General features: G+C 33.0%; 1 protein-coding gene across 13 annotated transcripts in view; it reads right to left on the reverse strand.

The window, feature by feature from the left end:
* The window catches only part of LOC125073813 (plasma membrane calcium-transporting ATPase 2), a 167750-nt gene that overhangs the window by 70669 nt on the left and 83718 nt on the right, over positions 1-13363 (reverse strand). For all 13 annotated transcript variants that reach the window (XM_047684885.1, XM_047684884.1, XM_047684881.1 and 10 more), the window contains one exon: positions 479-546. The gene's annotated coding sequence lies outside the window, so the exon portion shown is untranslated. The remainder of the gene's footprint in view (positions 1-478; positions 547-13363) is intronic.

Here is a 13363-nt window from a genome sequence, read left to right on the forward strand (position 1 = left end):
AGGACGAGTGGTTTATTTAAAGGCTTAATATGAAATCTTTTCTTTATTTAAGATTTGAAGTAAGATAAAAGCATCACATTACAGGTAATTTTAAAAATAATTTTTCGTTTTTAGAAATAATTAATAAAACTTCAAGCATCGCATCGAATCATGATCAATATCTTACTAATATTATAAACATGGAGGTGGGGATGGACGGATGTTTGTAACTTCATAACGCCAGAATAGCTAAACTGGCACTAAGGTCGATTATGGTCTGGAGTAGCGATTAGGTTATATTTTTTATCCCTAACACCTGTACACTCCACACCCACTAACACGAAGCCGCGGTCAGAAAGTAGTTTTCCATAAATGTAACAACGATTATTATAATCATAAGGTCAAGGCTTAACAAATTGTTCGTGGATATCGCTTATAATTTTCGTAATAGAAAGTAAATTGAAGGCACGAAAATATTCGTTCCCAATGTTATACATACCACGAGTGCGTGTCGCACCCGTCTTTCCGCCGAGGCGTATGGCTCCCTATTATGCTGCAGGTGGCGACCTGAAAAGAACAAATAAAACTTTTACATTCTATACGAAAACATCGATAAATTTCAGTTAATTTAGCGAACTACTTTGTGTGAAACGTATATGACGAATATTACACGATACGTTTTATTATTAAATCACCAGAATTCTATCGATTTAATGTTCAACGTTACGTAACTTGCGTAGGTATCGTGTGCTTATTCGATTGTGAAAATTGTCCGTGTGAATTTTCCGTTGTATTGTAAAACGTTTCGACGTTTTCGGTTACATTTTGAAATCAAGACGATCAATGTAATAGCGAAGATTATTGGTTATTTATTAATAGATTATATTGAATATATCGCTTAAAACAACATTACGTTCCATTACACGCATTAGCGCGATAACAGGGATGGTTAACAAGAAGACTTCGAAAACAGAGTAAGTTGAATACAAATTCCAGGTATTTGGATATAGATGGTATCTTTAAGTATAAGCCATGATTATGCAATGTATTTAAAGGAAGTACAGTATGTTTGAAAGGCATTAAATAAAGAAAACACGAAGATATTGGAAGCAATTGGAATAAAACCGCATTCAGTATCTTTTTCATACACTTCAATGTTTGAATTGAAAGTACAAAAAAACAGTTCAAATAATCAATTACGGTTAACGTCTTAGGACCCGGGCAACACAAATATTTGCCTGACGCTGAGTAAAGCATTAGTTAAATATATGTACATAGGTATGTATTTGCGAGCGTCTTTTCGGAGGCTTTTCACTGTTCACTACGTTTAAATAATTTTCTTACGTGTTTTATCCTATCGATAGGATCAATTTTTCGTTATAACATCGAGAACACTATACACCAGGCCGGCTCGTTTTCTGGTTTTTTCAAACCATTTAAAGTTTATTTAGAGTTATTTAATTTATTTTTATGTTTATGGTAAGGATTGTCGGACGACCATTTGAACCATCTGATGGTACCTGAGTGGTCACAACCACCCATAGACAATGGCACTGTAAGAAATATTAACCATTCCTTACATCGCCCATGCGTCACCAACCTTGGGAACTAAGATGTTATGTCCTTTGTGGTTACACTGGCTCACTCACCCTTCAAACCAGAATACAACAATACTGTTGTTCGGCGATAGAATATCTGATGAGTATATATATCGTTAATTACAATTAATATGATACCTCACTTCAATTCGTATTTAGTATAGTATTTAATAAACTGTTTTATTATTAACATCCTTCGGTTGCACTTCTATAAAATATGTTCGTTGCTATTATGCAATTCAAGAATAAAAACGCTTGACAGATCACTCGCACATATTAAATTTAAAAAAAAAATACCTAAGACACGACCAACTTGAGTAGGAGCTTCAGCTAAAATGACTTCAATCTCCTCTTATTTTTAGATACGATTATTTACAAGTTATCAAGATATTTCAGAGATATGACACTACTGAAAACATATTTCCGCATGACATTGAATGAAAGTCACGAAATAATCACAGTGTAAATAATTAAATAGGCAGTATTTTAGTTATCAGTATACTGGTTTGTATTATAAAGTCTGAAGCAGATACTTGTGATAATTTTAAAACATACAAGATGTACCTGATAGATAGTGTTTTATTAGCCTTGATTAATAATCTAGTAATCATGAAAAATGTCATATGAATGAGGTTACCAAATCACTGACAACGTTCACTATTTAAACTCTGTCTTCATTTATATATTTTTTTTGTATTATGTTGTCAAGGCAGCAACACATTTAATACTAACAGCAGCGAAGGTCGTATTCATATAAGGGTCTTAATAATGTAGAAACCGAATATCCGTAGAATATTTTTTCAATTTGCTCACGACCTATGAATATAAACCATGCTCGCGTAGCCATTGATTTTTTTTTTTTAAACCAAAGCAAATATAAAGCAAACAATAGTAATTATTACTAATATAAAAATGCCAGAATAGTAAGAAGTAATATTTACAACGGTCATAAAACGATCCCAGGGTTTCTGCCTTAACGACCACAGTTCCGGACATAGATGTACTAAATTGCCAAAAATTTGGCACACGGAACAGACATTCCAAATGATGCATAGAGAGACGAAACATTTTATGTAAATGGCAATACATAAACGTAAGTACATCGGTCGAAGCCTACATTATTAACTCGTTACATCGAATTTTTAATATGCGACAAAAAATTAATTTAATTCAGCTCCATTCGTTTCATAGGTTTTAAAATAAAGTTTTAATTACAGTCGTTAACTTTCATCCGTCAGAATTTATTTCTGGGTCATTTAAATTTCCGCAGAACTTCGAACTTAAACCATGATTGTAACTGATGTGAGAGTTTAACAAAAATGACGGTTCCACTTTTCCTTAGCAGATTGACTTTTTTAACTCCATCAAATTACATTACACAAAAGAACATTTAAAACATACGCGATCTGAAGTAGACGTTTTATTCCGTAGCCTGTTTAGATCATGTTCATGATGATACTGTCGCTGGAAACGTTGCTTGCGTTATGCAGCGTGAATCAGTTCTCGACGATAGTGGAGGCGATGATGTCATTTAAAATGTCACAGTTTAGCCTCAACTTATGATACATAGCGACATATTCACTTGTAATCGAAAACGATGCGCGTATTATTCGAAATATAACAGGAACCAATACGTTAGCAGCGTGCATTAGATTTATTATGTTAAGAGGTATATTTCGTCGAAACAAAATCGATAGATCTAGAAACAACGTTCGTTTATTTTAGTGATATTATGTTACTATAAATTACGTTGAAGATCAAAGAGCTAATCGAGGTTGTGATTTCGATACAACTCTATCCGTAGACGTAAATGTTTATAGCCTTATTGTTTTTGACATAATTGAAGAAGGCTTGCAAACACAATCCCTTTACTACAATATTAAGTTACTGAAACCAACCAGTTACATAAGCATAACATACAAAGAGCATCTATCTATTAATGGAGTTAGTCTCTTGCATTGTAAGCCTACCCAGTTTTGACCGACTATAAAACTTATGTAACTTGAAATTTTGATTGAAATTACTTTTATGCAAATTACGCAATGCTGAGTATTTTTTAAGTTATGATATAAGCTGAAACGAATGAATGAAACAAAAATGAACATTGAAAACTTTTTGACGAATAAAGCGAAAATATTCGACAATCCACGACCGTTTTGACTCCTTAAATCTGTACCGCTACCTTTACAAATCGAGGTCTTTTAGTTTTTATTATAAATATGATGCCACCTTCAATTCCTCGAAGTGGTTTCGAGCAAATCGCAAAATAGAGGAATCAATACGATGATATGAAAAGCGCCATATCGTATTCTACAGCTTTCAAAGCAAACATTAGACCGTATTCGATTACTCTCTGACCTTTCTCGACAAATGGACGTGATATAGATCGATCCTGAGACAAATTTGGATGACTCACATCTCCTAAACCCGCCTCTCTTGGCTCGGTATATAATTATTACGCGTCTAGACAACTGGCGTCGACCAGGCGGCCTCTATGGAAATATAATGATACTGCAGCGACATTTCTCTGCAAAAATACAGCACTTTTATCCTATACAATCAATACGAATCCTAGCAACGAATATAAATTCTAATTCCGTTTATTCGAGTCACTCAAAGCTCAAATATATCTAGAATGAAATAAATAATCAACGTGTTAGATAACAACAATTCTCTGATGCATTGTATTACACGACACGCCCTTTATTCAAATTACGGTAGACTTTACGTGTTTGAAGAAATTTATTGAATATTTTGCATGTAAAAAATATATTTTATAATAAAACTAGAATTATGGTATCCTTCGTTATCATTTTACGTAAATAGTATATGAGTTTGGATTTTTTAACCGAAAACAAATCCAGAAGCAATGCAAATTAGTTTAAAGGTAGAGGTTACTAAAGAGGTTTTCTACTAAATTTATTTAAAAAAATAATTGTCACCGAAAATCGTATGAATTAAAGAAACCACGAAAAAATCAACGCTACGCACTTATTTTTTCCTTTTAATCGTAAAAGATCTATAATATTCATAATAATTTAACATACCTGAGAGCACGTTGAGAGCACGTTGAGAGCAGTAGTAAGGCAAGAGAGTGAGGACGGAAAATGCAAAGTGCTGATGTTCCCTGACACGTCTCTTATCTCCATATCACTACACGGTTAACTAATTGTCCACTACAGCAAAGCGTATTCATGGCTTGAAGCTCTACAATCCTTTCACGCAACAAATTGGTCACCTAATTCATCAGGCACTTGAGTCATAATTGCTTGTGAATTTTCGCGCGGCACCAGGGGGACACACATTATATTATGAAATAGTAACGGGGACACGTGCTATCGCGGCAGAGAGGGACGGATTCACTGAACGTCCTTGGCGAGGGGGCGCGCGGGGCGCCTGCGGCATCAGACGATTCAATCATCCCCAGAGGGAACGAGACGGAGATATCCGATGTAGTAGCGAACGAGCGAGATGGAAGACATCGTGCTATTGACCGGCCTGAAGACCACGCCCACCCGGGCGAGAGGGGCGCGCTGATGCTCCAAGTGAAAATCGAACGTCGGCCCGGGCAGACGCGGCCGGCTGCTGCATCAAGGTTACCCCAAACCACTTATGCACTTCCTACATTCCAGCGAGTCCCTTGTACTCATTACTGCTATATATTAATTAATAACGAATTATGGTGATCTTATTCGGATTAATTTTACATATTAAATTATGCAAACGTATATTCATATATCTTTTAACGAAGTGGACCAAATAAAAATAAATTACCTTTAATTTTTTTATTTCAAGTAAATTAACTTTTTAAAATGACCACTTTATACTCTATATTTGAACCAATGACAAGGAAACATCGCTATGAATATTAAAAAACATTACGTAATTACTCAATAAACGTACATATTATAACAGCGAGTGAGTAGATCGACAAAAACATTGACAGTTGACGCAAATTTGGGATCGGTTAGTAACCTTCGCATAAAATACTTACGTAACTGCGACCTACCTTACCGCAATGAAATCTTGCGAGGATAAATCTGACGATAATGTTGCAAGAATATTTATCAAATGCCAATGCCAGTGATCGAATGTACGAAGAATGAGTAATTATTTTTAATAAAAGAAAATTTTGAATGTTATTATTGCAATTTTGAACATATATATATTTATGTCCCAATTGTATTATGTTAAATCAATTTAGGGGGTATATTTATACTTCATTTGCGAGTCGCACAAATATTTGACCTGAAAATACTGATCGCATTAAATAAATCCAATTTGTTTCATCGTATTCTATGGCAATGGGCTTAAAAATATATTGTGCATATATTATATTTTAGTTAGAACTAGGTCTTAAGTACTATAGAAACCAAATTTAAGGATTAAATAAAAGCAAAGCTAGTAAACGAATAAAACTGAGACGGAATTTGGTAATGTACTAAGGAATTCCTTTAAGAACAGCTATTTCCCACTGGAAGCCGGTAAAAGTCCTAGCAGTTTCTCATAAAAGGCTTAAGTATGCAAAGATGGCCGAGCCCGTCTCGTAAAAGGCAACTAGCGTTGGAGTACGCCTTGACCCGGTAATTTGGGCGTAGCTTAGATCCAAATCTGCAACCTTAATGAATAAAAATTAATACCAGTCAAGAATGAATTCAAAGTACTATAAATACGCAGGATAAAAATGAAGAAAAGTAAGAAGTATTAAATATAATCGTGAGAATCAAGCGAAGAGCAGGTCTAAACGAATAATAACACCATTAACGCAAGTTCACTATATTTTCCAAGAAGTACCAACTTATTAAGCTGTAGATACAACACCGTAAAATATTATATGGAATACGCTTCGAATTGTTTGTAAATATATTTCGTAATTGTAAACTTGGCACAGAATGTGCAACTATGGTGTTTACTGAATTATATATTGTTTATTCCTTAAGTCATTCCATTAAATTATAATCTCATGGGTTGCATTGTTTTCCATTTTAAAATTGTATCAAGGTTTACAAGTAGCCTTATATATTTTTTCTAAAACTTTCGTATTTCGTTTTACGCAAATAAATTTATAGATGTATATAAAACCTTTTTGGCGAAACCTTTAATTAAACGACACTTAATTTTTAATAGGGCATGGATAATGAATAACCACAAATATGAAAGAAAAAGGTAAAATCGTTTCATGTTGAGGCTGAGGAAAACTCCTAAATTTGGGCACCTTTTTCAAGTGGCGAACATTTATCATGTAAGCTGACGCAACACCTCCCCGACCACTCCCCAGGGAGAAATACTAAGTTTATTTCATTTCGTTTGCAGTTTGGTATATTTAGCTGGCAAACATATTAAGTATAAATCCATTAAATTGGACGTTATAATTTATCTGACATGTAGGTTTTCATATAGCAAATGTATACATCATATGGACATGGACCAAATATTATTTCGTTACCCAAATCCTGGTTAGCAACACTAGCTAAAATTTTTATAATTAATCTTGGTACACGAAAATATCGCAAAAAATACAGCGAGGCATTATCGAATCTTATTTTGATAATAATAGACGATGTTCTTGTCAGCGAGGGAGAAATTACAGCAATACAAAATTTTTAACGCATAGTTAATTTAAAGATTATAAAAATCAATAATAGTTTTCATAAAAGGTCTTACAGGCACCGAGGTAGGTATAGATTAACATTCTGTTTGTAGCAATTCTAGCAATGAAACAGTACCATTGACTGAAACTGTTTTGATAATGCATGAATTAGTTATTTCTAATTTTATAACGAGGTTGATGAGCTCGAACATCGGTATGACAGCACACAATGAGTACTCTTTACACCTGCCAAAAACTACTTCGAGGAACCGTAGTGCTTCGTTACAGGCCGATTTATTTTCATAGAACGCGCAAAAGTAAATTTAGTTATACATCGCGGTTTAATATGTAAAGAGTGTCTTTATAAATTTCAACCAGTAGGTTGTTGAAATATTGTATAGTAAATAATTGCACGCTCATCAGTTACATTCTTAACTTCATTCTTTGGCTCGTAGCGTTACGTAATCCAACATTTTTTTCTTTTAGAATATTTGCGCAGACGTTTTATGCGAATTAATTATATATTTCTTATTCTAATTGAAGTATCAAAGAAAATATTTTTGTAAATTTAAATATAGCTTGAATTTAAATGCTCTCTTGAATATTCTTCTTCAAAACATTTACTCAATATAGAAGCATTTCACTTACTTCTTGAATGTCGCTTTCAACAAAACTACCAGCGGTTCGGAAAAGATAATATCCAGACTTGAGAAGAACCGGCAAATGAAACTCAGATGATGATGAGGTGCTCTTTTAAAAGCGCACAAGTGTGCGCTCACTCTTACGCAACGGAAAAGTTGACAAGACTAGATTCGACCTGGACCCTTTAGGCTAAGGATAAACGGCTTACTCGATTTCGAGGAAACGGTTAACGGTTCCGGTTAACACTGGCGACATCCTCTTTTGACTTGTGCTGTGAAATTGTTGACAGAAAAACCAGTGGTACCAAATATATATACACACTACATACTTTAACTATACTTGATATAGAATTATGAGTAGTTAATAACGCATCGACATGCACGATCGTAAAATCGGAGCATGTAATCTACCTATTATTGCGTAATTAATCAGTGTTACAAGTCTGAAACAATGTTATCGTTAAATACAATACTAAATATGGAACCATTTAGTTCAAGGAAGGTTATACGTTTTGAATTACCCAAAGCAATATTTATACATTTTCATCATTAACGGTTTGTTTTAGTCCCATTTATTTGAGGTCAGTGTTGTATGGAAACTACATCGGAATTGGTAGATTTTTTGCGGTCGGGGAAAGTCAATTCTGCTGGGCAACGCCACCGTCCGAATAAAAGAAAATGATGGGCTTAATAAAAAAATGCCTTAATGTTTGAACTATAAGAAAATTAGAACACAACTGATCGAAAAAATATTTTTCAAAAAAGGGCGCATATAATCAAATTTTTATAAAGCCTTTTTAATGAAAATTTTCAATTATCATATTCATATACAACCTTAGCCTTTTTCCAACACGTTTTTATACTTTAATATACGAAGATAAGGGCACGAACTCATTGACCTTTATGTATTTTAGTACTAATGTACGTTTGAAGTGTTCATTTATTTCCGAGCATCGTTTAATATTTGGCAAAGGCTGCAATAAAGAGAACATAAAAATTAAATCACGTATAATATTTATGCTTAAAATAAAAAAAAATATAAAGATTTCGTTTCCAAAAAACTCTATGTCAGTTTTATTGATGCGATTTAAACATCTTAATTCTGTCATTGACGTTTTAAGTTTTTTTACGAGTAGACTAAGTGGGTTTAATAGGTATCTGTGAATGTCTCCCCTCGAACGTTAACTGGATATGAATGGACTGAGCGGATTGTGGTGTTGCTTATTGAATTGTGTGACACGCGAAGTCGCACAACAATGTACAACTTACCTTGTTTACAATGAAACAGTTTCCTTGCTGCTATTATGTTCACCTTATTCTACCTGTTATTGAGACATCAAGATTGGAAACCAACTTTGAAAATGAATTAAAAATTACAAAACATAAAGAGACGACTTGTTATGATATAAAATATATCTCATTCTATAACTAAATGACTATCGTTTTATATGAAACTAGCCGAAACCGCGGCTCTACTTAAGGGAAGACTTTCGTGATAAAAGCTAACCTATATCCTATTCCGGGACCTAAACTATTTCGATACCAAATTTTATCTAAATCGGTTCAACAAAAAAAGGTAACAGACAGTTACTTTCGCATTATTTTAATAGGGGATAATCCCTAGTTTAAACAAAAAATATATTTGTATTGCAAAAATAGAAGTAGGTATAAAATTCAGGAGCTGAATTCAACGCAAAAGCATGTGTTTAAAAACAAAAGTTAAAACCGAAAATACTTAGAAAAATTAAGAGTATTCTCATTTTTTTTATAATTCGAATATTCCCAAGTAAGCCTTACTTCAGGGGGGTTGTCTGCGTAATTCATAGCAAACGTACGTTGGTACGTTGTAGTTGGACATCATCTACATCAATTAATAACGATATACTCTTCCAGGGTTAATTGTAGACTGAAAATATACCGTAAGACTTTGAACACCTAGATATTTTTAGTACGTGAATGTTCTCGCGTTGATGTTAAGCTGTACTAAGTTTCGGTTGATTTTGTAAAATAAAAGAGTCTTTAATTTCAAATATAATCAGTAGAAATTACATACTATTCATTTGCATATCGTAATAAAATAGAGTGCTTTTTACCTTGCGTGATTACTAAAGAAATATTCAAGCAATGCGGTAAATTAGACCGTAAAATATTTAATACAAATACTATATTACATAAACACTGGACGCAATCAACTTATATATATATATATATATATATATATATATATATATATATATATATATATATATATATATATATATATTGTTATTGGTTGGCGGACGAGCAAATGGGCCACCTGATGGTAAGTGGTCACCACCGCCCATAGACAACGGCTCAGTAAGAAATATTAACCATTCCTTACATCTCCAAAATGCCAACGCTTGTGCCTGTAGTTGTACTGGCTTACTCACCCTTCAAACCGGAACACAACAATACTAAGTACTTTTGTATGGCGGTTGAATATCTGATGGGTGGTACATACCCAGGCGGGATTGCACAAAGAAACCTACCATCAAGAAAATCAATCATAACTATTTCGAAATCAATATGGACGTTCTTGTATCTCGAAGATATCATAAACGACAAAATCTTGAAGTATTTCTGAGCCTTTCAAAACCATTTTCATTTAGAACGTTATAACGATATACGAATGCAGTAGACGCAGGTGCAGTTTGCATCATTTAAACTTTCAAGTTTCGTTTATTACAAAATCTATTATACCCACCTGCGCTGACTGCTGCAATCCGACGCCCGATTTCTCAATTCATCATCGCTGAAAATTTGTGTTGGCTCCGAATAACTTGTTTTACCAAACTCTTGTGTTTGGACAAGCTGACTGATGTGGAACGCGGATGCTTTTGAAATGTTTACGATTTTTACCATCGGCTTGGTAGCTAGATTAGACACCACTGTTTGTATCCCCTGTCTACGTCACTGATTTTATTCAAAAATATCGCTGGATAAAATTTCCATTGAATTATTTTACAATTGATAATAGCTTAACCATAATTATTATCGTCGAAAATGAATTGAAGTGTGTTTAATGCTTTTGTACTAATGATAATTCCTATCAAAGAGCACACTAAAACGTATCTGCAAACGGAATAATAACGTGTAACGAAATGAATGAATATTAATTAAGTTTCAAATAATATCATCGTATTAAATTATATCCTTTCCGACTTAATCTAATGGTTTAAGGGCAGATGCTACGTCACGTTGCGAATAATGACTTGGTATCGTGTATACGTATGTATATGTATGTATTTGTTTCACAACACTACTGTGTTGTGTACTGTAATTACATTTACAACGAATTATACCCTCAAGTCTGTATTATACATCACAAACAATTTACACGTTATATTATTTATGATATTTTTAATAAAATTAACAAAGCAAAGTAGATCTTGAATATTTTTCGAAAATTTTATAATAATAACCTATTATTTTAACAGCAGTTGGCTACATTATTTAATACCTACTCACCTGATAAATAACGATATTTGTGTGTGTAGCTTATATAATGTAATGGTATTTATAATAAATAAAGCCGGTTTGATCGAAAGTCAATGTTTTTTTCTCTTACTCAATAATAGCTCTTGAAATTTAAATACATAACTATATATACTTTTCGACTAGAATTATTTTAACTAATGCTTAAAATAAGATGCTATTTCATTCCTGAGTTGCATACATGTTCTTAGCGTCTACAATTTCATGCGTGTTAAGCAATCCGAATGCAGTTTTTCTCAGAATCACAGCGTCGCTGAAGCCCATAACGTTTATATTTTTAACTTTAATTTAAACAGAAAATTTAATTCACTTCTGACTTCCTTAAAAATAATTTCTGACTTCGAAATTTGAAAAAGATTCTAAGTAATCATCAGATGAGAAATATATTATAGTAACTACAATATACGAAATTTAATAAACAAATAACTTATAAAATAAACAGCTTATACAAAATTCTCTTACAAGCCTTGTTTAAATTAAAGCACCAATATTAAATTTCAAACATTCGAGATAACTCAAGTTGTGATCATAGTTTAAAGTTTAGTTGTGAAACAAAATTAAGTACATTTAATATATTCGCCCAAAGAGCCGTGAAGTGATTAATACTTTGATGTCTTAAAATATGTCCGGTTGTATATTATTAGTATAATCAAGATCAAACACGTATTTAGATCATTGACCTTTTATATTTCAATAAAATTACACACGCATATCGTATCCAAACATTTGGATATGACTTTTTAAAGAATCTATTAATAAAATTGTTACTAAGAATGTTCAGTTAGAATAAATAAAGAAAACCGGTCGTCAAAGGTTGGTTAGTGTAATATTTTTGAATTTAAAACGTCCTTAAAAAACGATGTTAGATTTTATGGGTCTTGTGCCTGTTGTTACACTATCATAATTCACACTCAAAATCACAATACATCTTTAAAAAATTATACTGGTTGGCGATAAAGTCACCTCCTTACTCATGAAAAATCATCGCTTGCCCATGATTCTTCTTGGGTATGTGGTTTTTATTTAGATCTAGAAATTCATAACTCTGAGATGGCACCTAGTGGTCTGTATTTAAAATATTAAGTGATAATGTTTTCTTTACTTTTTCATTGAAGTACGTGATATTATAATTTGTCAAGTATATTGTTATCAGACATAGCTGTTATCCAGATCCTCCTATCCATATGAAAGCTCCCATCGACCCATTTTCACCGAGTCACGACCTGTTCGTTTGCTCACACTCGACCCCAATATAACGTCAATTCATCAATATTCCGTCATCATTTTTTGCACCAGAAACACTTAGTCATACGTACATGGGTTTTATTTTAGAATGGTTTCACCAAAATTCGTTAATTCAGCTTCAGCATCATTTGACTCACTTAATACAGAGCCAGAACTTTACACAATCGATTAAGTGTTTTTGATTTCGGTACAAAAATACATGGTGTTTTTTTTTTCATTGTGAATCTCTGAACAATATTGCAATATGGAGTACGTAGTGAGAACAATTGCTTTGTTTGTATGGCACAAAATAGAACAGGGAATTGGATCAAACTAAAAAAAAACCCTAGGCACAATGCCTTCGGCTTGTTGGTGAACCTTAGAAATAAGTTGTCTGGTGCCGTTTATTGTGTTCTGACAGTGATAGATTATGACAAGCGTGTTATCATGACATACTTTTACATAATTTAAATCAAATCATTTAACGAACTACCTTCGTCTTCATGGAAAATTCTTTACCATTTTCTTTTATTTGGATTATTTATTGATGGAAAGAAAGCAGAAAAAAATATACCGTTATTTTTTTCCTTACGATATGTAAGTTCTTGTAACGTGTCCGGAAATTTACGTGTCTGTTTATTTTTGAAGGGATGTAATGATATGCATTAGACCTGAATATTGCTGGTTCAAACTCCTTGTAGGAACCATTGAGTTTAACCAAAGATACCTGCATTTAAGCGTCTAAAAAGAAAAGAGAGAAATGTTTATCTGATTAATTTCTGTCAAATGTGTAAAATATGAATGACGTAAAGGAT

This window comes from Vanessa atalanta, chromosome 25 (genome assembly GCF_905147765.1).
Source record: "Vanessa atalanta chromosome 25, ilVanAtal1.2, whole genome shotgun sequence".
Classification (NCBI taxonomy): domain Eukaryota; kingdom Metazoa; phylum Arthropoda; class Insecta; order Lepidoptera; family Nymphalidae; genus Vanessa; species Vanessa atalanta.